The sequence below is a fragment of the Rhinoderma darwinii genome, chromosome 13 (genome assembly GCF_050947455.1).
Source record: "Rhinoderma darwinii isolate aRhiDar2 chromosome 13, aRhiDar2.hap1, whole genome shotgun sequence".
Taxonomy (NCBI): domain Eukaryota; kingdom Metazoa; phylum Chordata; class Amphibia; order Anura; family Rhinodermatidae; genus Rhinoderma; species Rhinoderma darwinii.
The window spans coordinates 68,042,150-68,067,605 of NC_134699.1; positions in this window are offsets into that span (position 1 = coordinate 68,042,150).

Here is a 25,456-nt window from a genome sequence, read left to right on the forward strand (position 1 = left end):
AACAACAATCTAGATAATGATAATCTTTTATGGCACCAACATATTCTGCAGGACTTTACAATTGGGGAGATGACAAACAAGTGAAATGACAAATAATCAAAGCAATTAAACAAACAAATAGATATGAGAGAGATAGATTTGAGAGAGATTTGAGAGATAGATATGAGATAGATAGATATGAGAGAGATATGAGAGAGAGATATGAGAGAGAGATATGAGAGAGAGAGATATGAGAGAGAGAGAGATATGAGAGAGATATGAGAGAGAGAGAGAGAGAGATATGAGTTATAGATATGAGAGATAGATATGAGATAGATATGAGAGATAGATATGAGAGAGAGATAGATAGATAGATAGATAGATATGAGATAGATAGATATGAGATAGATAGATAGATAGATAGATAGATAGATAGATAGATAGATAGATAGATAGATAGATAGATAGATAGATAGATAGATAGATAGATAGATAGATAGATAGATAGATAGATAGATATGAGAGAGATAGATAGATAGATATGGGATAGATAGATAGATAGATAGATAGATAGATAGATAGATAGATAGATAGATAGATAGATAGATAGATAGATAGATAGATAGATAGATATGAGATAGATAGATAGATATGAGATAGATAGATATGAGAGATAGATATGAGATAGATAGATATGAGAGAGAGATATGAGAGATAGATATGAGAGAGAGAGAGAGAGAGAGATATGAGAGAGAGAGATATGAGAGAGAGAGAGATATGAGAGAGAGAGAGATATGAGAGATAGAGATATGAGAGAGAGATATGAGAGAGATATGAGTGATAGATATGAGAGAGAGATATGAGAGAGATATGAGTGATAAATATGAGAGAGAGAGAGATATGAGAGAGAGAGAGATATGAGAGAGATATGAGTGATAGATATGAGAGAGAGAGAGAGAGAGAGATATGAGAGAGAGAGAGAGATATGAGAGATAGAGATATGAGAGATAGAGAGAGATATGAGAGCTAGAGATATGAGAGATAGAGATATGAGAGAGAGATATGAGAGATAGATATGAGAGATAGATATGAGAGAGAGAGATATGAGAGAGAGAGAGATATGAGAGAGAGATATGAGAGAGAGATATGAGAGATAGAGATATGAGAGAGATATGAGTGATAGATATGAGAGAGAGAGAGATATGAGAGAGATATGAGAGAGAGAGAGATATTAGAGAGAGAGAGATATGAGAGAGAGAAATATGAGAGAGCTAGATAGATATGAGAGAGCTAGATAGATATGAGAGAGCTAGATAGATAGATAGATAGATAGATAGATAGATAGATAGATAGATAGATAGATAGATAGATAGATAGATAGATAGATAGATAGATAGATAGATAGATAGATATGAGTTACATAGATAGATAGATAGATAGATAGATAGATAGATAGATAGATAGATAGATAGATAGATAGATAGATAGATAGATAGATAGATAGATAGATAGTAAAGTTGAGGCAGATGAAGAGAAATGAAGCTATATGTGACCTCTCCATTGCTTTGATAGAAGAATCTCATCATGGCGGCGTGCCCATAGAACGCTGGAGCAGTGCAGACAACGCGTGTAAATATCAGTTTGTAATTCATATTAAATATACACATCTAAACTTCAGGAGCCGTCATGTCCTTCGGAAACTGGAATTAGCTTTACTTTCATCTTGGCTGAAGTTCTATGAAATGTGGCCACAAGTCCCCTGTAACTTGTCGTCCTCGGTGTTCTAGTATGAAGTAAGGTCCATGATAACACTATTTGCCTCCTCTAATGGCTCGGGCAAATGGCCATATTATTCCCCTATACAACCGTCGTTATACGGAGCCGTGAGACCACCCATAGAGGTCTACTGTATTTGCCCATACTATACCTCCGTTTGTTTCCATTGAGTTTTCTGTGGGATTCATGTAAACAATGACTCCATCAGATGATGTATTATGGAGGTACTCTCCCTTAGAGGAATGTAGTCGCCATATAGTCTCCGTTCACACGACTCTGCCATGTGCATGGTGCCTAAATATATGGTCTTTTAAGGCTGCGATTATACATTTTGACACTATTTTATTGCCCCATTTATTTTATTATTATAGTAAAATATTTTACCTTCATTTTTACCATCAAACACATCAAAAACCGCTGCAAAACAACAAAGAAGTCACGTGTGAATACAACCATAGACTGTAACAAACTGTATTGAAAGGATCTATTCAAGGCGGCCGAACCTTTTAAAGGGACACTCCTAGCATAACTGAAATAATATGTTACGTCTCATGCATGGTCTGAGAGGTGGAGCATGACACATGCTCCGCCCCTTCAGGCCCTGCACGAGATACAACATAGAACATCAGCTATTGGATTTTACTTCAGTTCTCGACAGCACTTCTATAGTCCCGGCTTCCCCATATGTGAACCTGTGCCTTTGTATTGCTGACCTCATCCACTTTTCTTAATCACCAGCACTCGTTACCCAGAATTCTCTAGACGTATGGAAGCCAATAGGGTCATTTAGAAAGCAGCTGACTTTTACCAGCAGCGAAGGACCTTTTTCCGTGCGTCGCCATGAAAGTTTACAAGAGTCCAATCTCTTTAATTCCTTCCATATGTAAATGAGTAAAGTGATTACATAGGGTATTTTAATGTTGCCAACTATCTCACTGAGCGACCTTTGTTTTGTGTAAGTATCCCGGCGAGCAGCCTCCCCAGATCTCCGCTCTATAAAGCTCCCCTTGTTTAAGACTGCGTGATGTCATCTGTGTACTGATACGGCTGCAAGGCTTCCCTTAATGGAGACCATTACATGATGATTGACTTCAGAGTGTAACCCCGGCACTTTCAAGAAGAAAAATAAGCATTCAGCTTGTTTTATAGGAGGTTTCAATTAAAAGAAGAAAAACGTAACTCACCGGGAGGCAGCCGGGGTCTGCTGAGCCAGAGGACGCCACAATGGAGGGGCCCAGCTATAGAAGGTGCAGAGGTGGCAGTCACACCCGGGTGCCTGAGGGGGTAGGTTTTGCATTTGAGCCCAGGAGGGTCTAACTTTTGCACAATGGGGTACAGCTAGCCTGGAATTAAGTGCAATCATTTTGAAATGTGGCCGCTGCATGGACGTTTTGAAGGTCATTGGCCAGTGAGGCAGCAATCCCACCAACAGACAGAAAATAGATTTTTGCAATCGTTCTCATAAAACGAGAGATTAAAGGAAATTGTGCAACCCAAACTCTTCCCCAGCCGCATTCATTCATTCATGGAAAAAAAGTCAAGACTTAAAGGGGTTTAGAAAACTTATATCCATTCACCCTATTAGGAAATTCTGAGTTAATAGAGGGGGATCAGGAACCTCATCTCTTGGCCCGAGTGGAGAGCGGTGGCATAGAGCTTCTCTCTCTCTCTGGAGGACCCGCATTACAGAGACTACTCATTGACATGAATGGACACTGTGTAATGCTTACTTTTTCCCTGTGGTGTCACTGCAGGGAAACTGAACTCTTACTGCCAGGTTTCCCCACAGATTATAGTTGATCGCTGGGGGTACCAGCAGGAGGACACTTTGTGATCAGTTTATTGTCAAGGGACCCTTCTAACAAGTAATGATTGTCCTATGCGAAGAACCTTTGAAGTGCACATAAGTCTTATCATTTGGAGAATAACCCATAACATCAAGAAGACTAAAGGCCCTTTTACACTGGCCAATTATCGGGCAATATGGAAGTACAACTGCACTCAAATAGGCAGTGATGTAATACCAGCCCTAAAGGCAGCGAGTCACTCATCTCTGAGGGCATCTTACATACACCACTGGCTTCCTAATGAATTTGACCAAACTTTTTGGGTCACCCAGGTTCAACAACATGTGAGAGCATAACTCTTCCTCTTAGGAGCCATAATATTAGTGGTCAGTAGATCTTGTAGCCACCTTTCACCATGCCAAATATGACAGACTAGCATTTCAACGTGTATTGCAGCTGTTGGGGGCCCACAGTGTAATATGGGGCACGAGTCAAATTTAACTACCCTCAGGGCATTTACCATTTTCTCCATAGTATAGCAAATTAGTCTTTGTTTGGATGATGATGTCACAGAGTAAGTGAAGTGAGGTCACACAGTCTATGTAGCAGGTTAGTCTGGGATTAGATGATGTCACATAGTGAATGCAGTGAGGTCACACAGTCAATTCAGCAGATCAGTCTGTGATTAGATGCCAATGCCACATAATGGAGGCAGTAAGGTTACAGAGCATGGGTACCAGATCTGTCTGTGATTGGATGATGATGTTACAGAGTGATTTCAATGAGGTCACACAGTCTATGTAGCAGGTGAGTCTGTGATTGGATGGTGATGTCACAGAGTGAATGCAGTGAGTCACACAGTTTATGTAGCAGGTGAGTCTGTGATTGGATGGTGATGTCACAGTTAGTAAAGTGAAGTCACACAGTTTATGTAGCAGGTGAGTCTGTAATTTGGATGGTGATGTCACAGTTAGTAAAGGGAAGTCATAGTCTTTTGAGCAGAGTAGTCGGTGATTGGAAGAAGATGTCACAGGACAAAGTCAGTGATGTCACAAACGTGGCAGGTCAGTTTGTGATTGGCTGATGATGTTGCAGAGTGATTACAATGAGGTCACACAGTCTATGTAGCAGGTGAGTTTGTGATTGGATGGTGATGTCACAGAGAATGCAGTGATTCACACAGTGAGTCTGTGATTGGATGGTGATGTCACAGTTAGTAAAGTGAAGTCACACAGTTTATGTAGCAGGTGAGTCTGTGATTGGATGGTGATGTCACAGTTAGTAAAGTGAAATCACACAGTTTATATAGCAGGTGAGCCTGTGATTTGGATGGTGATGTCACAGTTAGGAAAGTGAAGTCACACAGTCCATTGAGCAGTCAGTGATTGGAAGAAGATGTCACAGGACAAAGTCAGTGAGGTCACAAAGTCTACGCGGCAGGTCAGTCTGTGATTGGGCTATATCGCAGAGTGAGGCGGTGCGGTCACTTAGTCTATTTAAAGGATCAGTCTGTGATTGAGTGATGTCACAGAATAAAGGCAGCGAAGGGGAGATTTAGGGTATGTTCACACGATGAGAGGCATTTACGTGTGAAAAGACAGACTGTTTGCAGCTGCCTCGTTTCACACGTAAATGCTCCTCCTCGTAATTTACGAGGCGTCTGAGACGCTCTGAGACGCTCGTAAATCTTGAGCTGTGCTTCATTGAGTTCAATGAAGAACAGCTCAAATTACGTGGCAAAGAAGTGCCCTGCACTTCTTTGCCGAGGCAGTCCATTTACGCGTCGTCGTTTGACAGCTGTCAAACGACGACGCGTAAATTACAGGTTGTCTGCACAGTACGTCAGCAAACCCATTCAAATGAATGGGCAGATGTTTGCCGACGTATTGCAGCCCTATTTTCAGACGTAAAACGAGGCATAATACGCCTCGTTTACGCCTGAAAATAGGTCGTGTGAACCCAGCCTTATTATTGCAACTCATACAAGACAATGTTTTTTAAGTTCAACTGATTTATACAATTTTCTGCCCCCTCTCTGTTTAGAAATATGTAGTTGACCATCACCGGGAATGTAGTGCAGTCACACAGTCTATGTAGCAGGTTATGCGGGTGGATGATGATGAGTCCTCACCATGGAGTCACACCAGCCGGTTAGCCTGGGATTGGATGGGGTGTGTTATTCTATCATGGTATTATTACTAACAAATATACTTCCCACTTTGGACGTCATTTTTTCCAGAAAATCGCCCTTAGGTAATATATTTACTGTGGAGGGCACATCTGTAAAGTGCAAGCAGTGATTACAGCTCAGTATTACATGAGCAGTGTTTATCTTGGCTGTCTCATCAGTTAATGTCGCGTTAATTCAGGGTCATTTCTGCTCGGCTTGGAGTGATCCCCTCGCAGTTTAATAATCGGCTACAGTAGCCGATTGAGCGCGCTACCGCCAGTTGTTTTTACAAGGCCGTTAGTTAAAATAAGTAGCGGGGGCATTACTCAATCCACGTCAAGTTTGGAGGCAGTTTGGACACACGTGTTTTAGCCTGCGTCGAGGTCAGGCCAAAACTACTGTTCTCTTATAGAAAACATAGTCGGCGTCTCTCAACGACTGACATAGGTAATTGGTTGAGTGTTGATTTTAACCCTTGATTAAGTAAATTATTACCAGAAGACTCTCTGTAAAATTGTACAGAAGTACTGTTGTGGGATTGGATTATGACTTTGGCCCTCGGGGATGTCTGTGCATGCAAGCTATACCTGGCAAGAGGACAAAGTTGAAAGGTCAACAACAAGTCTATGAAACAGTAGGCATAGTCAGCCATGAACCATACCATGATCATGACGTCATGTAGACTGCAAATCCATAATCTGAATAGCATTTGAATTAGGCTTCTTTTCACTTAGGTATTACAAACTAAGAAAATATATACAGAATTTATAATCCGGGTATAATGCCCAGAAAAAAACCCTACAGTTCACACAATTCTCCCCCATTATCCCATGACTTTGCTTAGGACATTGATACTCTGTTGGCCCTGGGACTTTGGTGCAAGGTCGTCCTACAGTTGTTAATCCTCTTGATAAATTGGTAGAACCGAAGCAAAGTAAGGCCCTGTTCACATAATGTTTGAGAACTACATTCGACGTATGCATCAGGAAAGCTCCCAACACATACACCAAGCATATCCATGGGGCCCTGTCCAAAAGATGGCATACGTTGGCAAACGTTGAGGAGGTACCTGTTGGCATACCTTTTTCCCCGCTGCATAGAATAGCATAGATCACTACATTATTGTACGCAAATCTATGCAAATGGGAGCCTATTGGCGATGCATACCATACAGTGGCATACGCCTTGCAGAAATCCTACCTATGTGAAAAGACCATTACACTCACCATCTAAATAATTGTTTCCGGCAGTGGGACGAAACTGTAATGGGAGATATAACCTATATAAAAAAAGCTGAGGTTCTTTTTACCCCTTCAGGACTGAGCCTGTTTTGGCCTTCAGGACGAAGCCGATTTTTCAAATCTGACGTGTCAATCTATGTGGTAATAACTCCAGAATGCTTACACCTATCCAAGTGATTCTGAGACTGTTTTCTCGTGACATATTGTACTTTATGTTAGTGAAAAAATTTGGTCGATAAATTCAATATTTATTTATAAACACAAAGATTTAGAGAAAATTAGCAAAAATTTTAATTTTTCTAAATTTAAATGTATCTGCTTGTAAGACAGATAGTAATACCACACAAAATACTTACTAGTTTATATTTCCCATATGTCTACTTTGTTTACATCGTTTTTTGAACGTCCTTTTATTTTTCTAGGACGTTACAAGGATTAGATAGAACTTTAGCAGCAATTTCTCATATTTTCAATAAAATTTCAAAAGCCTATTTTTTCAGGGACCAGTTCAGTTCTGAAGTGGCTTTGAGCCTTATATATTAGAAACTCCCCATAAATCACCCCATTTTGAAAACTGCACCCCTCAAAGTATTCAAAACAGCATTCAGAATGTGTATTAACCCTTTAGGCGTTTCACAGGAATTAAAGCAAAGTATAGGTGAAATTTACAAATTTCATTTTTTTTTTGCCAAAATTCATTTGTAATACATTTTTTTCTGTACCACAGAAAGTTTTACCCGAGTCCAGATTCTGCAGTTTTCAGAAATATCTCACATGTGGCCCTAGTGTGCTAATGTACTGAAGCACCGGCCTCAGAAGCAAAGGAGCACCTAGTGGATTTTGGGGCCTCCTTTTTTTAGCATATATTTTAGGCACCATGTCAGGTTTGAAAAGTGACCCCATTTTGGAAACTACACCCCTCATGCAATTTTTCTAGGGGTAAAGTTAGCATTTTGACCCCACAGTTGTTTTGCTGAATTCGTTGGAATTAGTCTATAAAGGTAAAAATCTACTTTTTTTTCTGAAAAAACGTATTCATTTTTAATTTTTACAAGGAATAAAGGAGGAAAAGCACCCCAATATTTGTAAAACAATTTCTCCCGATTATGTAAATACGCCATATGTGGTAATAAAGTGCTCTTTGGACCCACAGCGGGGCTTAGAAGGGAAGGAGCGCTATTTGGCTTTTGGAGCTCAAATTTAGCTGGAATAGATTTTGGGTCTCATATCGAATTTTCAAAGCCCCCGAGGGACTGAAACAGTGGACGCCCCCCAAAAGTAACCCCATTTGGGAAACTACACCACTTAAGGAATCTATCTAGGGGTATAGTGAGCATTTAGGCCCCACACGTCTTTTGCAGAATTTATTAGAATTCGGCCGTGAAAATTAATATCAACATTATTTCCACTAAAATGTTGAATTTTTTCAATTTCACAAAAGATAAAGGAGAAAATGCACCCCAACGTTTGTAAAGCAATTTCTCCCGAGTACAGCAATACCCCAGATGTGGTCAGAAATGGTTTTGCATTAGAAAGTAATTAACCCTTTCTGGACTGATCCATGTTTTGCTTTTTCGTTTTTCCCTCCCCGCTTTCCGAGAGCCATAACTTTTTTATTTTTCCGTCAACAGAGCGGTGTGGGGGCTTAATTTCTGCGAGACGAGCTGTAGTTTTTATTGGTACCATTTTTTGGTACATGCATACATACTTTTTGAGCACTTTTTATTCCATTTTTTGGTAGAGCCAAGGTGACCAAAACAACAGCGATTTTGCAGTTTTGAATTCTTTATTTTTCACGGCGTTCACCGTGCGAGTTAAATGGTATATTGTAATAGTTCGGACTTTTACGGACGTAGCGATACCAATTTTGTGTATTTTTTGTGTTGTTTTTTTTACTTTAAATATTTAATTTTTTCCACTAATAATAACTATTTACTTTTGTTTTTACACATTTTATTAGTCCCCCTAGGGGACTTGAACCAGCAAATCGTTAGATCGCTGGTACAATACACTGCAATACTAATGTACAGTATTGCAGTATATTGTCATTTTTACAGGCTCCTGTAACAGCACAATCGCTGTTCCTGTCCGTTAGTCCCGGGTGTCCGCTCTAATACACAGCCGACACCCGCAGCGTATGGCGGAAGCTCAGTGCGTGAGACGCTCCATACATCCCCCCCACACACCACGACATGCTATTAAGTCGTAGTGCACGAACGGTTTAATGCGCAGCGGATGGTGCAGAGTGAAAATTACAATTTTCCACTGATGTGCCATTTTAGTGCACTATATGTTGTTCCCAGTTTGTGCCGCAAATACCTCATAAAATATTAACCGGGTTCTCCCGGGTATGGCGATGCCTTATCTGTGGACGTTAACGGCTGTTTGGGCACGCTGTAGGGCTCAGAAGGGAGGGAGCGCCATTTGGCTTTTGGAGCACAGATTTAGCTTGGTAGTAGCTCTGGCGTTTTGCTGGTATTTCAGTTTATAATGTGGGGGCACATGTAGGCTGGGCAGAGTACATCAGGGACATAATAAGAGGGTATAATAATGGGGTACATAAATAATAATCCGCAGATATGTGGCCGGTGTCGCACTGATAAATGGCGCCCGATCTTATCCGCTTTTTGATCACTCTGCACATTTTGCATCGCCATAATCTGGGAGCCGGAACTTTTTTTATTTTTTCTCCACCGGAGCCGTGTGAGGGTTTATTCTTTACGGGACAATCTGTAGTTTTCATTGGTACCATTTTGGGGTACCAGAAATTTTTGTTGATCACTTTTTATTCCATTTTTCGGCAAGCCGGGTGACCAAAAACCATCAATTCTGACAATGATTTTTTTTTATTTTTTACGGCGTTTACCCTGGGCTATAAATTACCATTATACTTTATTCTGCGGGTCGGTACGATTACGGCGATACCAAATGTATATCGTTATTTTTACATTTTGCAGCGTTTGCGCAATAAAATAACTTATTTATAAAATAAATAATTTTTTTGTCACCGTATTCTGAGAGCCGTAACTTTTTTATTTTTCAATCAAAAAAGCGGCGTAAGGGCTTGTTTTTTTGCGGGTCGGGTTGTAGTTTGTACCGGTACTATTTTGGCGTACGTGCGACTTTTTGATCACTTTTATTGTATATTTTGGGAGGGGTGGTGACCAAAAAATAGTGATTCTGGCATTGTTTTTCGTTTATTTTATTTGCGGTGTTCACCGTGCGGGAAAAATAACATTATAGTTTTATAGTTGGGGTCGTTACGAACGCGGTGATACCAAATATGTGTACTTTTTTTTTACGTGTTAATTTTTTTCCTATAATAAAAGACTTACTATAGGAAAAAAAGCAGTTCTTGTTTATATCACTTATAACTTTTATTTTTACACTTTTTTTTAAATATTTTTATTCTTTTTTTTTTACTTTTTTCACTTGTCTCACTAGGGGACACTAAGACTTGCAGCTCTGATCGCTGCTGGAATACATTACAATACACACGTAGTGTAATGCATTTCAACTGTCATTGTGACGTGACAGGAAGCCTTGGAGGACCAGCAGAGGCTGGTCCTCATAGGCTTCTGTATATTGCTGCCCGGAAGCCATTGTCTGGCGTCCGGTTGCCATTAGTACCATCAGCAGCCCCCGTGATTTCACGTGGGGGCGGCCGATCTGCGCTAAACACCTTAAATGCGGCAATGGGCCGCTGATCGGCAACAGGGACTGCAGGGCAGACACCCTGCACGGTTAACCGCCTCTGCGGGTAAGCCGCGCGGTGGTTAACTGTCAAAGCACAGACGTAACTACACGTCAAGGTGCGCGAAGTTACTGCACACATTGACGTGCATTAACGATAAGGTGCGGGAAGGGGTTAATTACCATGTACTGATTCTGAGTTCACATCTCACCAGACTCCCCTGCTTATTCAGTGTCTGTACAGAGCATTCTCTGACAATATGCATTCTGGGAACTGTATAATCTATGCACAAAGTGTTACCTCTAGGCTGTGTCCTCTGGAAAGGGAAGAGTTAGAACAACATTTTAATGAGGTCAATAAGCCCATTAGCAGGAAAACCTGTCTGCAGGGAATGACATTTTTAACTCTATAAATACTACAGCTAGCAGCGGAGGGAACAATGAACGAGGCACTGTAAAGAAGTCACCTGTAGGAACAAATAATGTGTAATGGCCGCGGTCATGGACCGCCGGCATCTCTTAGCCTCCAGCGGCCGCGACCGCAGACCAATGAACTCCAGCCGGCGTCTCCCTCCCAGGAGACGCCAGCACACGCGGCCGCACTGCTCCACGGTCTTTCCTAGGGGGCGCGCGCTCATTCCCGGCCTTAAAGGGCCAGTTCGCGCACCTGTAAAATCCCTATACAATCTCAACGCAAACTGGATTATAAAAAGGTCTCTGCCATCTTCCTCCTTGCCTGAGCATTGTTGTGTCTGCCCATGTTCGTTATTGCAAATGGTCCCTTAGTTGTATCCTGTATCCTGTGTTCCCGTATCCCGTATCCAGTAATTGTTTGTTCCAGTGAAAAGTCTAGTGTCTGAGTCAAGTTCATCTGTGCCAAGTGTCTGCCACGCCAAGTGTCTGCCACGCCAAGTGTCTGCCACGCCATGTGTCTGCCACGCCAAGTGTCTGCCAAATCTTCTATCCAGGTACTCTTGTCCTAAAGACTATCATTGACTGTTGTTTGGCCAGCTGCTACTCCGCTACAGCGGAGCGGCCTAGTGGGTCAACCCATAGCTGTGACATAATGCAGTGCAGTCTCGGACTGGGCCCCCTACTGGATATGAAGGGCCACCCTCTTTCTATACAGAATATGTGCATGTCAACTTTCACACAGGACTCCGCATCAGTAAGATCTAAAATAATATTTGTGAATAAACCTAGAAGAAATAAACCCTAGTGACAAGTGATTGACTCTAAAGTCCGGTGCAAAAGGGGTTGTGTTCTGCTGAACCTTTGGGGCCCATTATTGTGTTGGAGCCCGGACCCACCGTCGGATCCTCTAATCCCCTAGTGGGCCAATCCAAACCTGATGCAGTGTAGAGAACATTGCATTATAGGAGCCCTGTCAGGGATGTGTCTGTCAACAAGCTGTCGACTGATTCCAGTAACAACCAGCCGAGTTTTGAACTATAAGAAAAATCAACATATTTGCAAAGATATACAACAATTATATCTGTAGTGAAGCTGCAGTTGAATATCAATGATAGTTTTATACTGTAGGTCGTGTTTTATTGCTGTTCCATAAATACCTACATGATAATTGAACATGTTTAATAGAGTATTCCTATCTGACAGGCGCCCATATGGTGTTGATATGTAAATGCGCTCCCATTCTTCGCAATATTATAGGAACTGTCTAGACTCACCGTTAAGTGTTATAACATATGTTCTCCAGCGCCTCAAAATTGGTTACAGAAACCACTATTATTACTAGTAATTACAGGCCTCTTATTCTCTTAACATGTTCTCCACCGGCTCAAAACAGAGGCCAAGAAGGCCGGAGGGGGGCTAATATTTATTTTCAGTGCTACGTCCCCACGGACACTCTAAAAGTCACAGGTCATTACTGGTGAAGCCCAGTTGTAGGTTTTCTTTATATGGGATTGTGGCTTGTGAGGTATTGTTCATATTGGGTATTATTTGGCTTTTGAGACGTCCATTAAGCCCCTCTGTTTGGCTTCGCTCTGATACTTTGTCTTTGACTCAAATGTTTCCTTATGAAAACAACTTGAGGTTTTACGATCGTTTAGCTCAAAGAAACTCTTTAGGGGAAATGTTCCCTTTAATTGTTATACCAATAACTTGCAGGTGATTTGTTTTCGTCGCCTCACGAGAGGTCTGCAGAACACGGACCTCATCCATCTACTACTTGACAGATACTTATAGATATAAGGAAGGACTTCTATAAAACCAACCTCCGCTCGATGCTGTTGATGTAAATTTATATGTAATATTTTAAGAATGACACCCCCATGGTGGAATGATGTATAGAAATCTAATGGGCAGAGCAAGTTGTGGCCGAGTTAATCTTTGTATTTTATTCCGTGATAATTGTACAATTAAAATATGACGCAGATTGTGCAGATACAATGCAGATCTATTGCTGACTTCTTTCTAGTGAACATACCAAGTAGACCTCTATGTAGAGCAGGCAGAGCCCATTAAAGCCTTTTGACTAGTGTACAAAAGTAGAAAGACTGGAGACTACTGTAAACTGGCAGTGATAGGTATACAAGACAGAGTCCAGTGGGGGCAACCAAGAAATACAGAACCTATGCTGACCCCACCTTAATGGACATTGCTGCATTACTCACTAGCCCATAGACTTCTATGGGGCTCTAGACGCATTGCTTCTAGGGGAGAATATTTCTGTACGGCATCCCACATACTGACTACATATTCCACTGGCAGCCTCCGATAGATAGATAGATAGATAGATAGATAGATAGATAGATAGATAGATAGATAGATAGATAGATAGATAGATAGATAGATAGATAGATAGATAGATAGATAGATAGATAGATAGATAGATAGATAGATAGATGGATAGATAGATATGAGATGGATAGATAGATATGAGATAGATAGATAGATATGAGATAGATAGATAGATATGAGATAGATAGATAGATAGATAGATAGATAGATAGATAGATAGATAGATAGATAGATAGATAGATAGATAGATAGATAGATAGATAGATAGATAGATAGATAGATAGATATGAGATAGATAGATAGATAGATAGATAGATAGATAGATAGATATGAGATAGATAGATATGAGATAGATAGATATGAGATAGATAGATATGAGATAGATAGATATGAGATAGATAGATAGATAGATAGATAGATAGATAGATAGATAGATAGATAGATAGATAGATAGATAGATAGATAGATAGATAGATAGATAGATAGATAGATAGATAGTGTTAAGGATCTGCCAGGCACAGCTTCTGTATCCACGGCCATAGGTAATCAGTCTGCACCTGCTTCTATGTCTGTGAGACTGACTCCATCTTCCACCACTCAGGATGGCAGGCTTAGGAGTGGGAGAGCCTATCACAGCCTGAACAGACGGAGCTAGCTCCCGCCCTCTGTCTATTTATACCTGCCTTTCCTGTTCCTCCTTGCTTGTGATTCTTCTCTGTTGGTTTCCTGGCCCTGCTGCAGCTTCTTGAACTACTTGTCCCTGCTTCGTATTGACCCTGGCTTACTGACTACTCTTCTGCTCTGCGTTTGGTACCTTGTACACTCCTGGTTTGACTCGGCTTGTTCACTACTCTCCTGCTCTGCGTTTGGCACCTCGTACTCTCCTGGTTTGACTCGGCTCGTTTACTACTCTTGTTGCTCACGGTGTTGCCGTGGGCAACTGCCCCGTTTCCCTTTGTTCTGTGTTTCCTTGTCTGGTTGTCTGTCGTGCACTTACTGAGTGTAGGGACCGTCGCCCAGTTGTACCCCGTCGCCTAGGGAGGGTCGTTGCAAGTAGGCAGGGACTGAGTGGCAGGTAGATTAGGGCTCACTTGTCTGTTTCCCTATCCCTGTCATTACCTAATCACAAGCCCATATACTTACTCTACCCTGGTCCCTCACACTACTATGGACCCCCTTGAGACCCTGGTTCAGCAAATGCAGGGTCTCTCCCTACAGGTACAGGCCCTGGCTCAGAGGGTCAACCAGCCTGATGCTACCATGGTAGTGCCCCTCACCTCACCTCTTGAACCCCACCTCAAGTTGCCTGACCGGTTCTCAGGGGACCGGAAGACTTTTCTCTCCTTTCGGGAGAGTTGTAGGCTCTATTTTCGTTTAAAGCCCCACTCCTTAGGTTCTGAGAGCCAGCGGGTGGGTATAATTATGTCCCGGCTCCAGGAAGGGCCCCAAGAATGGGCCTTCTCCTTGGCTCCTGACGCCCCTGAACTTTCCTCGGTTGATCTTTTCTTTTCTGCTCTCGGACTCATTTATGACGAGACTGACAGGACTGCCTTTGCCGAGAGTCAGCTGGTGACCTTACGTCAGGGTAAGAGACCTGTTGAGGAGTATTGCTCTGACTTTAGGAAGTGGTGCGTAGCTTCTCGGTGGAATGACCCTGCCTTAAGGTGCCAGTTTAGGTTGGGTCTGTCGAACGCCCTGAAAGACCTGCTAGTTAGCTATCCCTCTTCTGACTCCCTAGATCAGGTTATGGCTTTAGCAGTACGACTTGACCGACGTCTCAGGGAACGACAACGTGAACGTTTATGTGTTTTCTCCTCTGACTCCCCCATGATGCCTCCCGAGGTTCCGTTGCTTCGTTCTTCCACGGAAGACTCGGAGGTACCTATGCAACTCGGGGCCTCCGTGTCCCCCCAACAACGTAGAGAGTTCCGCAGGAAGAATGGTCTCTGCTTCTATTGTGGGGATGACCAGCATCAAGTGAACACCTGTCCTAGGTGTAAGAATAAGCAGCCGGAAAACTTCCGCGCCTAAGTGATCATCGGGGAGGTCACTTGGGCGCACAGGTATTTCCCGTAAATATGAAACGTAATAAAATCTTGCTTCCCTTTCAGGTCTCTTTTGGTGGTAGGTCTGCTACCGGCAGTGCCTTCGTGGATTCAGGGTCTTCTGCCAATATCATGTCTGTGGAATTTGCTATGTCTCTAGCTATGCCTTTGATTTATTTGCCTAAACCTGTCCCGGTAGTGGGTATCGACTCCACTCCTCTTGCTAATGGTTATTTTACACAGCATACCCCTGTTTTTGAACTCCTTGTTGGCTCCATGCATTTGGAGCAGTGCTCTATACTGTTGATGCAGGGATTATCGTCCGATTTGGTTTTAGGCCTTCCCTGGTTGCAGTTGCATAATTCCACGTTTGACTGGAATACCGGGGATCTTACCAAATGGAGTAATGAATGCATGACGTCATGTTTTTCTGTTAATTCTATTTCTCCCCCTGAGGAGGTGAACACGCTACCTGAGTTTGTTCAGGACTTCGCTGATGTTTTCTCTAAGGAGGCCTCCGAAGTGTTACCTCCTCATAGAGAATACGATTGCGCTATCGATTTGGTACCAGGAGCTAAGCTCCCTAAGGGTAGGATATTTAATCTCTCTTGTCCCGAATGTGAAGCCATGAGAGAGTATATCCAGGAATGCCTGGCCAAGGGTTACATTCGCCCCTCTACTTTTCCGGTAGGTGCTGGCTTCTTCTTCGTAGGGAAGAAGGATGGTGGTCTTAGGCCATGCATTGACTACCGTAACTTGAATAAGGTCACTGTAAGGAACCAGTATCCCCTTCCTTTGATTCCTGATCTCTTTAATCAGGTTCAGGGGGCCCAATGGTTCTCTAAGTTTGATCTACGGGGGGCGTATAACCTTATCCGCATCAAAGAGGGGGATGAGTGGAAGACTGCGTTTAACACGCCCGAAGGTCATTTCGAATACCTCGTCATGCCCTTTGGGTTGTGTAATGCTCCCGCGGTCTTCCAGAATTTCATAAATGAGATTTTAAGAGATTACCTGGGGTTATTTCTTGTAGTGTACCTTGATGACATACTTGTGTTTTCCAAGGACTGGTCCTCCCACATTGAGCATGTCAGGAAGGTGCTCCAGGTCCTTCGGGAAAACAAACTGTTTGGGAAGACCGAAAAATGTGTGTTTGGGGTGCAGGAGGTACCATTTTTGGGTCAAATCCTCACTCCTCATAAATTCCGCATGAACCCCGTCAAGGTCCAGGCTGTGGCGGAATGGGTCCAACCTGCCTCCCTGAAGGCGTTACAGTGCTTCTTGGGGTTCGCTAATTATTACAGGAGATTTATTGCTAACTTCTCGGTCATCGCTAAGCCTCTTACGGACCTCACTCGCAAGGGTGCTGATCTCCTCCACTGGCCTCCTGAGGCTGTCCAGGCTTTTGAGGCCCTTAAGAAGTGTTTTATTTCGGCCCCGGTGTTGGTTCAGCCCAACCAAATGGAGCCATTTATCGTGGAGGTTGACGCGTCCGAGGTGGGAGTGGGGGCTGTCTTGTCCCAGAGTACCAGGTCCCTCACCCATCTCCGTCCCTGTGCCTACTTCTCCGGGAAGTTTTCGCCCACTGAGAGTAACTATGATATTGGCAACTGTGAACTCTTAGGGTATGTGCACACACACTAATTACGTCCGTAATTGACGGACGTATTTCGGCCGCAAGTCCCGGACCGAATACAGTGCAGGGAGCCGGGCTCCTAGCATCATAGTTATGTACGATGCTAGGAGTCCCTGCCTCGCTGCAGGACAACTGTCCCGTACTGTAATAATGTTTTCAGTATGGGACAGTTGTCCTGCAGTGAGGCAGGGACTTCTAGCATCGTACATAAGTATGATGCTAGGAGCCCGGCTCCCTGCACTGTGTTCGGTCCGGGACTTGCGGCCGAAATACGTCCGTCACTTACGGACGTAATTAGTGTGTGTGCACATACCCTTAGCCATTAAATGGGCATTTGAAGAGTGGCGCCACTTCCTGGAGGGGGCTAGGCACCAGGTAACGGTCCTTACCGACCACAAGAATCTGGTTTTCCTAGAATCGGCCCGGAGGCTAAACTCGAGACAAGCTCGATGGGCGTTATTTTTTACCAGATTCAATTTTTGGGTTACCTATTGGGCTGGGTCTAAAAATATTAAGGCTGATGCACTGTCGCGTAGCTTCATGGCCAGCCCTCCTTCGGAGGAAGATCCTGCTTGTATTTTGCCTCCAGGTGTAATAACTTCCTCTATTGATTCTGATTTAGTCTCTCAAATTGCTGCTCATCAAGGTTCAGCTCCCGGGAACCTTCCTGAGAACAAGCTGTTTGTTCCCCTGCAATTCCGGCTAAGGGTACTTAGGGAAAATCATGACTCCGCACTATCTGGTCATCCAGGCATCCTGGGTACCAAGCACCTCATTGCCAGAAACTATTGGTGGCCTGGGTTGCCTAAAGACGTTAAGGCCTACGTCACCGCTTGTGAGGTTTGTGCTAGGTCCAAGACTCCCAGGTCCCGACCAGCGGGCTTACTACGTTCTTTGCTCATTCCCCAGAGACCTTGGACCCATATCTCCATGGATTTTATCACCGATTTGCCTCCATCTCAAGGCAAGTCGGTGGTGTGGGTTGCGGTAGACCGCTTCAGTAAGATGTGCCACTTTGTGCCCCTCAAAAAACTACCCAATGCTGAGATGTTAGCTACCTTGTTTGTCAAACACATCCTCCATGGGGTCCCTGTCAATATTATTTCTGACAGAGGGGTACAATTTGTTTCTTTGTTTCGGAGAGCCTTCTGTAAAAAGTTGGAGATTGATCTGTCCTTCTCCTCTGCCTTCCATCCTGAAACTAATGGCCAAACCGAGAGGACTAATCAGTTTCTAGAACAATATTTAAGGTGTTTTATCTCTGACTGTCAATATGATTGGGTCTCATTCATTCCCCTCGCCGAATTTTCCCTTAATAACCGGGTCAGTAACTCGTCAGGGGTCTCCCCCTTTTTCTGTAATTTTGGGTTTAATCCACGGTTCTCCTCCGTTTCACCTGGTAGTTCCAACAATCCCGAGGTAGAGGTCGTTCATCGGGAACTGTGCACAGTCTGGGCCCAGGTTCAGAAGAACCTAGAGGCGTCCCAGAGCATACAAAAAACTCAGGCAGATAGAAGACGTTCTGCTAACCCCTTGTTTATGGTCGGGGATCTGGTGTGACTATCGTCTAAGAACTTGCGCCTTAAAGTCCCATCCAAGAAGTTTGCTCCCCGGTTTATAGGGCGGTACAAGGTCATTGAAGTCCTCAATCCTGTCTCCTTCCGACTGGAGTTGCCCCCATCTTTTCGAGTACACGACGTGTTTCATGCCTCCCTCCTTAAACGCTGCTCCCCGTCCTTGGCTCCCTCGAGGAAACCTCCTGTCCCCGTTCTCACCCCTGAGGGGGTAGAATTCGAGGTGGCCAAGATTGTGGACAGCAGGATGGTCCAAGGCTCCCTCCAGTACCTGGTCCATTGGAGAGGATACGGGCCTGAGGAGAGGACTTGGGTACCCGCCCGGGATGTTCACGCTGGGGGATTGGTCAGGAGGTTCCACCTTCGTTTCCCCAATAAACCAGGTCCATCTAGAAAGGGTCCGGTGGCCCCTCATAAAAGGGGGGGGGGGGTACTGTTAAGGATCTGCCAGGCACAGCTTTTGTATCCACTCCCATAGGTAATCAGTCTGCACCTGCTTCTATGTATGTGAGACTGACTCCATCATAGATAGATAGATAGATAGATAGATAGATAGATAGATAGATAGATAGATAGATAGATAGATAGATAGATAGATAGATAGATAGATAGATAGATATGAGGTATATAGATAGATATGAGGTAGGTAGATATGAGATAGATAGATATGAGATAGATAGATAGATAGATAGATAGATAGATAGATAGATAGATAGATAGATAGATAGATAGATAGATAGATAGATAGATAGATAGATAGATAGATAGATAGATAGATAGATAGATATGAGATAGATATGAGATAGATAGATAGATAGATAGATAGATAGATAGATAGATAGATAGATAGATAGATAGATAGATAGATAGATAGATAGATAGATAGATAGATAGATAGAAGGATAGATAGATAGATAGATAATAGATACTGTAGTTCAGAGAAAAGATTATTAAATTCAAATACAGCAAATGTAAGATGCAAATAACAGTGATTTTCACGGTCTGTGTATTGACTGACAGATCTTTCACCTGTCGTAAAAATTGATTTGAGTCATTTTGGAAACAGGCGAGGCCATTCATCAGCAGGTCGTCAATGTGACATGTTATCATGAATGAATGGAGAAATAAAAAGTAACTACACACGTCATTCCTGTTTAATCATGATTAAATCATTTACTCGCTCATTTTTTTATTTTTTTGAATATTTTTTATTTTTTGATTCCTATTTATGATTTTCGATTTTTCCTTTTTTTTATGATGCCGTTTATGTTACTTTTACACTCAGACCACAATATAAAAGCTCTAGAAAAAAATATAAAAATGAAGCCTAAAAAGTACATACAAGGTGCAACTCTAATTCCAACATGACAGCGGTAGATTTTTTTCAATGCAAATTAACACCATAAAAGAAAGGATGTGACACCTGCGTTATAAATGTCTGCTCGCCGTTCACACTTCACCTATTTTCTCACTTTATTCAAATTGCAATAACCTGAGATAAATTAGTTAAAGGAGTTTTCCCATCTTAGACATTTATGGCATTTCCACAGGATAGTCCATAAATGTCTAATAGATGCAGGTCCCAGCCCTGGGACCCGACCTATATCGAGAACGAGGGTCACCCAACCCTAGCATCGCCAGTTGCGGCGGCCGTAAGCTACCGATTCCAGACGGGAACTAGTGGAGAGGGGGCCACACATGTGTATGGGAGTTATGGAAACCGCCAAGCGGCACTTGCTCGGGTCTTTTCGTAACTCCCTTTGAACAGAATGGAGGGAGCCGCGCGCATGTGCTGTCCCCTGATATTGGTAAGGGATTGCTTTAAAGGGTTTGACAAACTTCTGACATGTCACTCGGACCCCCACCAATCGCTAAGCGAAGCGGCTGAAGTGCTCGTGTGATCGCTCGGCCGCTTCGTTTCTGTTGGGCTTTTTCCGGAAAGTCGATGTATCGGAGTACGAGCTCCTAGACTTTCTATTCAGCCTGTACTTCAATACATTGATTTCCGGAGAGAGCAGAACAGACACGAAGCGGCTGAGCAATGACACGAGCACTTCAGCCGCTTCGCTTAGCGTTTGTTGGGGGTCTCAGTGCTCGGGTCCCCCACCAATGAAAAGTTCTGACGTGTCACTATGATGTGTCAGAAGTTTGTCAAACGTTTAGTTACTCTTTAATTTAAAGGAATACATTTATGTATTATGTATGTATGTAGCTGTGAACCCCTAAAATACAGGGAAGACCCTTTAAAATGAACATAAGGATCTGATTGGTATACTGATACTTTTTGTTAGAATAGTTTTTCATGATATATTCTAGAATTACATTAAAGGGGTTGTCCAGGTTAGGGGCTGTTTTTTTTCCTGATGACCTATCCACTGGATTTGTTATCATTACATGATCGGTGGTGGTCCGACACTCGGACCCCACACCAATCAGCTGTTCCGGTTTCCTCCGGGCTTCGGAAGCCATGCAGGATCGGTGACAGAGGCAGAAGGCTCCGACCATTGTATAGCGGCCGTGCTGCAGTACTGCATCTCTGCTCCTAGTCACTTGAACAGAAGCCGAGCTCAAGTACTGCAGCACATCCTCTATACAGTGGTTGGAGCCTCCCGATTCTGGCACCGACTCTGCACGGCCTTTGGTGCCCGGAGTATAGGTCATCAATATAAAAAAACAGCCCCAAACCTGGACAACCTCTTCAATCCCTTGCCACAATTGCCATATAGGTATGTCATGGTGATCACATAGGCACATCAGCTGAGTGGTAGAGCAATATTGGTTGACTATTAATGTCAGTGATTGGTGAAAACTTTCATCCTGGCCGTTTAACCCAAAAGGGGCTATCACATCAGAGACAACCCCTTTGAGTTTGGAGGCCCCTGTGGCGATCAGATGATCACCTCCTGGCACCACTGGCAAACAGCTGATCTTGCGGCCATTCAGATAAATGACTGTCCATGTAATACTTGGAAGGTTCGAGTTTGCCAGAGCGGGAGAAGCTCTTACAGAATGGCTCTCTATTCTGGCTTATAGAGGGCGGGATAATAGGCTTATGGGCAAAGGTTGTCTTTATGTCCCTGCCAGGCCTGGCATTCTGCCCACTGGGGCTGGTACTTTTATACGGACTGCCTGAGGCCTAACAAAGGCCCTCAGGGCTGTCCAGTAATAATGCCCTTAGGTATGTCCTAGCACAGACTTCTTAATGCTTTCTACAAAACACAGGGTCTGAAATAGTTTTATAGGCTACATTATAAAGATGTTCGTGTTCAGGGAATGTGAGGTGGCAAAATCAAGAAAAATTAATTGCCATGGACAAGTCTTTGAAAAATGAGAGGTTGAATCTGATTGGTTGCCATGCACAAATGCTCCACTTTTCCTTGGCACCAGTTTTGATTCATCTCTGCAATGAGTAGGGGATGTGCAGTGAATAGAGGGAAGCGGCAACGACCCGGCAATAATTATTATTTATTATAAGGCACCAATACATATAAAATATGACTCCATATATACCTAACCTTCACATGACCGAGGACCTCTCTGATAGAGATGTGACCAAAAACTCCCTATCACCTTTATTTTTAATTGGAATCTACTCGACCAAATCAGCTCCAGGACTTGTTCTCCTAATTTTAGATGCAAATGTTGAGTTAATTAAGAGGGAAAGTGTTATCTTATAACGGGAAAAAGGGCTGTAGCGAGGGCCGCAGCTGTGATCCCTGTCCTGTACCACGCTGCCTGCAATAATCAATGCCCATTATTCATACTCGTTTAGTTTGAGGAATGATACCCTGGTCAACTCATGAGTGGTCTTCACGTAGCCGGGATGCCATAATGAGCAGATGACAAATTCCAGGGGCAGCCTCGGAGCTTCTATCTGTTCCCTCAAGCGGGTCATCTGTTTAAATGACCTGTACACACATATATCGGGTTATATGTCACCAGCAGATAAACTATGATACTAAGAAAATATAATTTATCTAATGGGAGAGCATGAGGAAAAGGAACATTCGGGAGAATTTTTGGAAAACATTTTGGTAGACCGTGAATTCAAATCAATATGTAGGACTACAAAATAGATGATCATTTGGGTTTTAGGGTAGTGGCCAAGGGCCCACATACACTTAGGCTCATATCTGCGATGCCATTCCCGTTCCTCTGTTCCATCATGGGAACTGAATAATGAAAATAACGACAGTGCCGATCATTCACATGATAGACACCAACGGCACCCGACAAACTCTGTTGACGTGAATGAGTTCCGTTGGGTTTATGTCATGGTTTCCGTCCTTTTACTAGAAAAAGTTGGGATCCGAGCGCTTTTTTTGTCAGTGCCATAGACAACTGCTGCTCCATTAAAACTCCTCCTTGCCGTGGTTGGGTGGCTGGGGGAGATAGAGTTGCCCCCTTCTAGAAACGGGTGGGGTTCCCAGCAGTCAGACCCCCAATGATCTAACATTTATATATAAATGTATTAGGCTGGAATAACCCTTTAAAGTAAATGTCCACCTTTTTTCATCATGTCATTTTTAAGCCAACATTCTGTGCTGAATCATTTCTTATAGCGGTCGGAGCTCCATATTTTTATTACAAACTTCCAAATCCCCTGCATAGCCATAAAGTTAAATGATAAAATTGTGGTTGTCTTTAGCTGCTACTAGGGGGAGCTTAGGAGCTTACTGCATACGTTTTTTTTTATTGAGCTCAATGTATATACAGTATACAGCAAGCTCCTAAGCTCCCCCTGGTGGTGGTTTCAGGCAGAGTGAATGTTATCATTCCAAGTCCCCATTTCAAGACCTTGCTGTGGGGCTCTATAATTGATATATATGCCTTGCGCTTTACTATTATACCAAAGTGCCTGCAGAATATAGACCTGATTCAGTCACCAAGTCTCTGTATAGAACATCTGAATATCAGCACAGGTATGAGCGGGTTGTGGCACCTCTACCCATGAATATGCCCAGCCTTGTATCATTTTCTGGACATAGCCGTTGTCTCCTCATCTACAGCTGACTGACATATTCTCTGCTGTTTTTTGTTGTTGTTTTTTGTAAATCCTCAATGACAGATTCATCTCCCTCTATAAGCTTCTGTATCAAAGCTGGTGGCAGCTGTAGTTAACCAAAGTGTAGTATGCCAGGCTTTCATCTGAACTCTTGCTGCGTGCACGGTAATGCCACCAGCCTGTACTCCCGCGGGCACAAGCACTGAAGCTTTTCTAAAAGGTTTTTAATATCCAAATTCAAATTTGACAGATAAATGGTCTGTCTGGATTTAGTCATCACAAAGTTGAGAGAGATAGATAGATATGAGATAGATAGATATGAGATAGATAGATATGAGATAGATAGATATGAGATAGATAGATAGATAGATAGATAGATAGATAGATAGATAGATAGATAGATAGATAGATAGATAGATAGATAGATAGATAGATAGATAGATAGATAGATAGATAGATAGATAGATAGATATGAGATAGATAGATAGATAGATAGATAGATAGATAGATAGATAGATAGATAGATAGATAGATAGATAGATATGAGATAGATAGATAGATAGATAGATAGATAGATAGATAGATAGATAGATAGATAGATAGATAGATAGATAGATAGATATGAGATAGATAGATAGATAGATAGATAGATAGATAGATAGATAGATAGATAGATAGATAGATAGATATGAGATAGATAGATAGATAGATAGATAGATAGATAGATAGATAGATAGATAGATAGATAGATAGATAGATAGATAGATAGATAGATAGATAGATAGATAGATAGATATGAGATGTAAAAAACTAATGTGACTGTACAACACGAGAACATCTACAACACATCCAACAGTCACATCTCCAGCCCGTCCTACACAGCGCCGCTCATTACAAGGTATATGGACACACAATGACGTCCTTTATAATCAGCAGCTGGAATATTCAAGGCCTCAACGCCTCAGCCTTTGGATGCAAAATTAACGATCCAGACTTCATCCAAAGACTGAAAAATATCGATATACAAATCCTCCTGGAAACATGGACTAGGACAGAGAATGAGTCCCTGGTGCCCACTGGATACAGGGAAATCTCTGTCCCCGCCCTGAAAAATAAACACATCAAGCAGGGTCGGTGTTCAGGAGGAATATTAGTCTGGTACAAGGAGGAGCTCCATGAGCAGATCAAAGCCGTGAAGCGAGGAGACAGCCACATCTGGATAAGAATAGGCAGCTCCATCCTCACCTCTCAGTCTGACATGTATCTCTGCGCAACGTACATCGCACCGCCAGAGTCCCCGTACTCCAACCCAGACAGCTTTGAGATTATACAAAGGGAAGCCGCCCATTTCCAGACCCTGGGCAGCGTTCTCATCTACGGAGACCTCAATGCAAGAACGGGGAGAGATAAAGACTACCTGACCAATGATGGAAATATCTTCATCTTTGGAGCAGAGGCCGACTGTCATAACTCCCTACAGAAAGAGAGAAACAGCTATGACAGCACCGTCAACAAAAGCGGGAAAAAACTACTGAATCTATGTCGAAGCTTAGGACTCCACATACTGAATGGCCGCACCAAGGGAGACTCTTTAGGAAGGTATACACTAAACTCCCATGTAGGCAGCAGTGTAGTAGACTATGCCATCACGGACATGGACCCCGCAAACATTGGCGCACTCATAGTCACTCCACAAACGCACCTGTCAGATCACAACCAATTACTTCTATACATCAAATCCACAAACAAACCATCTGCACAAAAACCACATCAAACCGGCCTCTTCA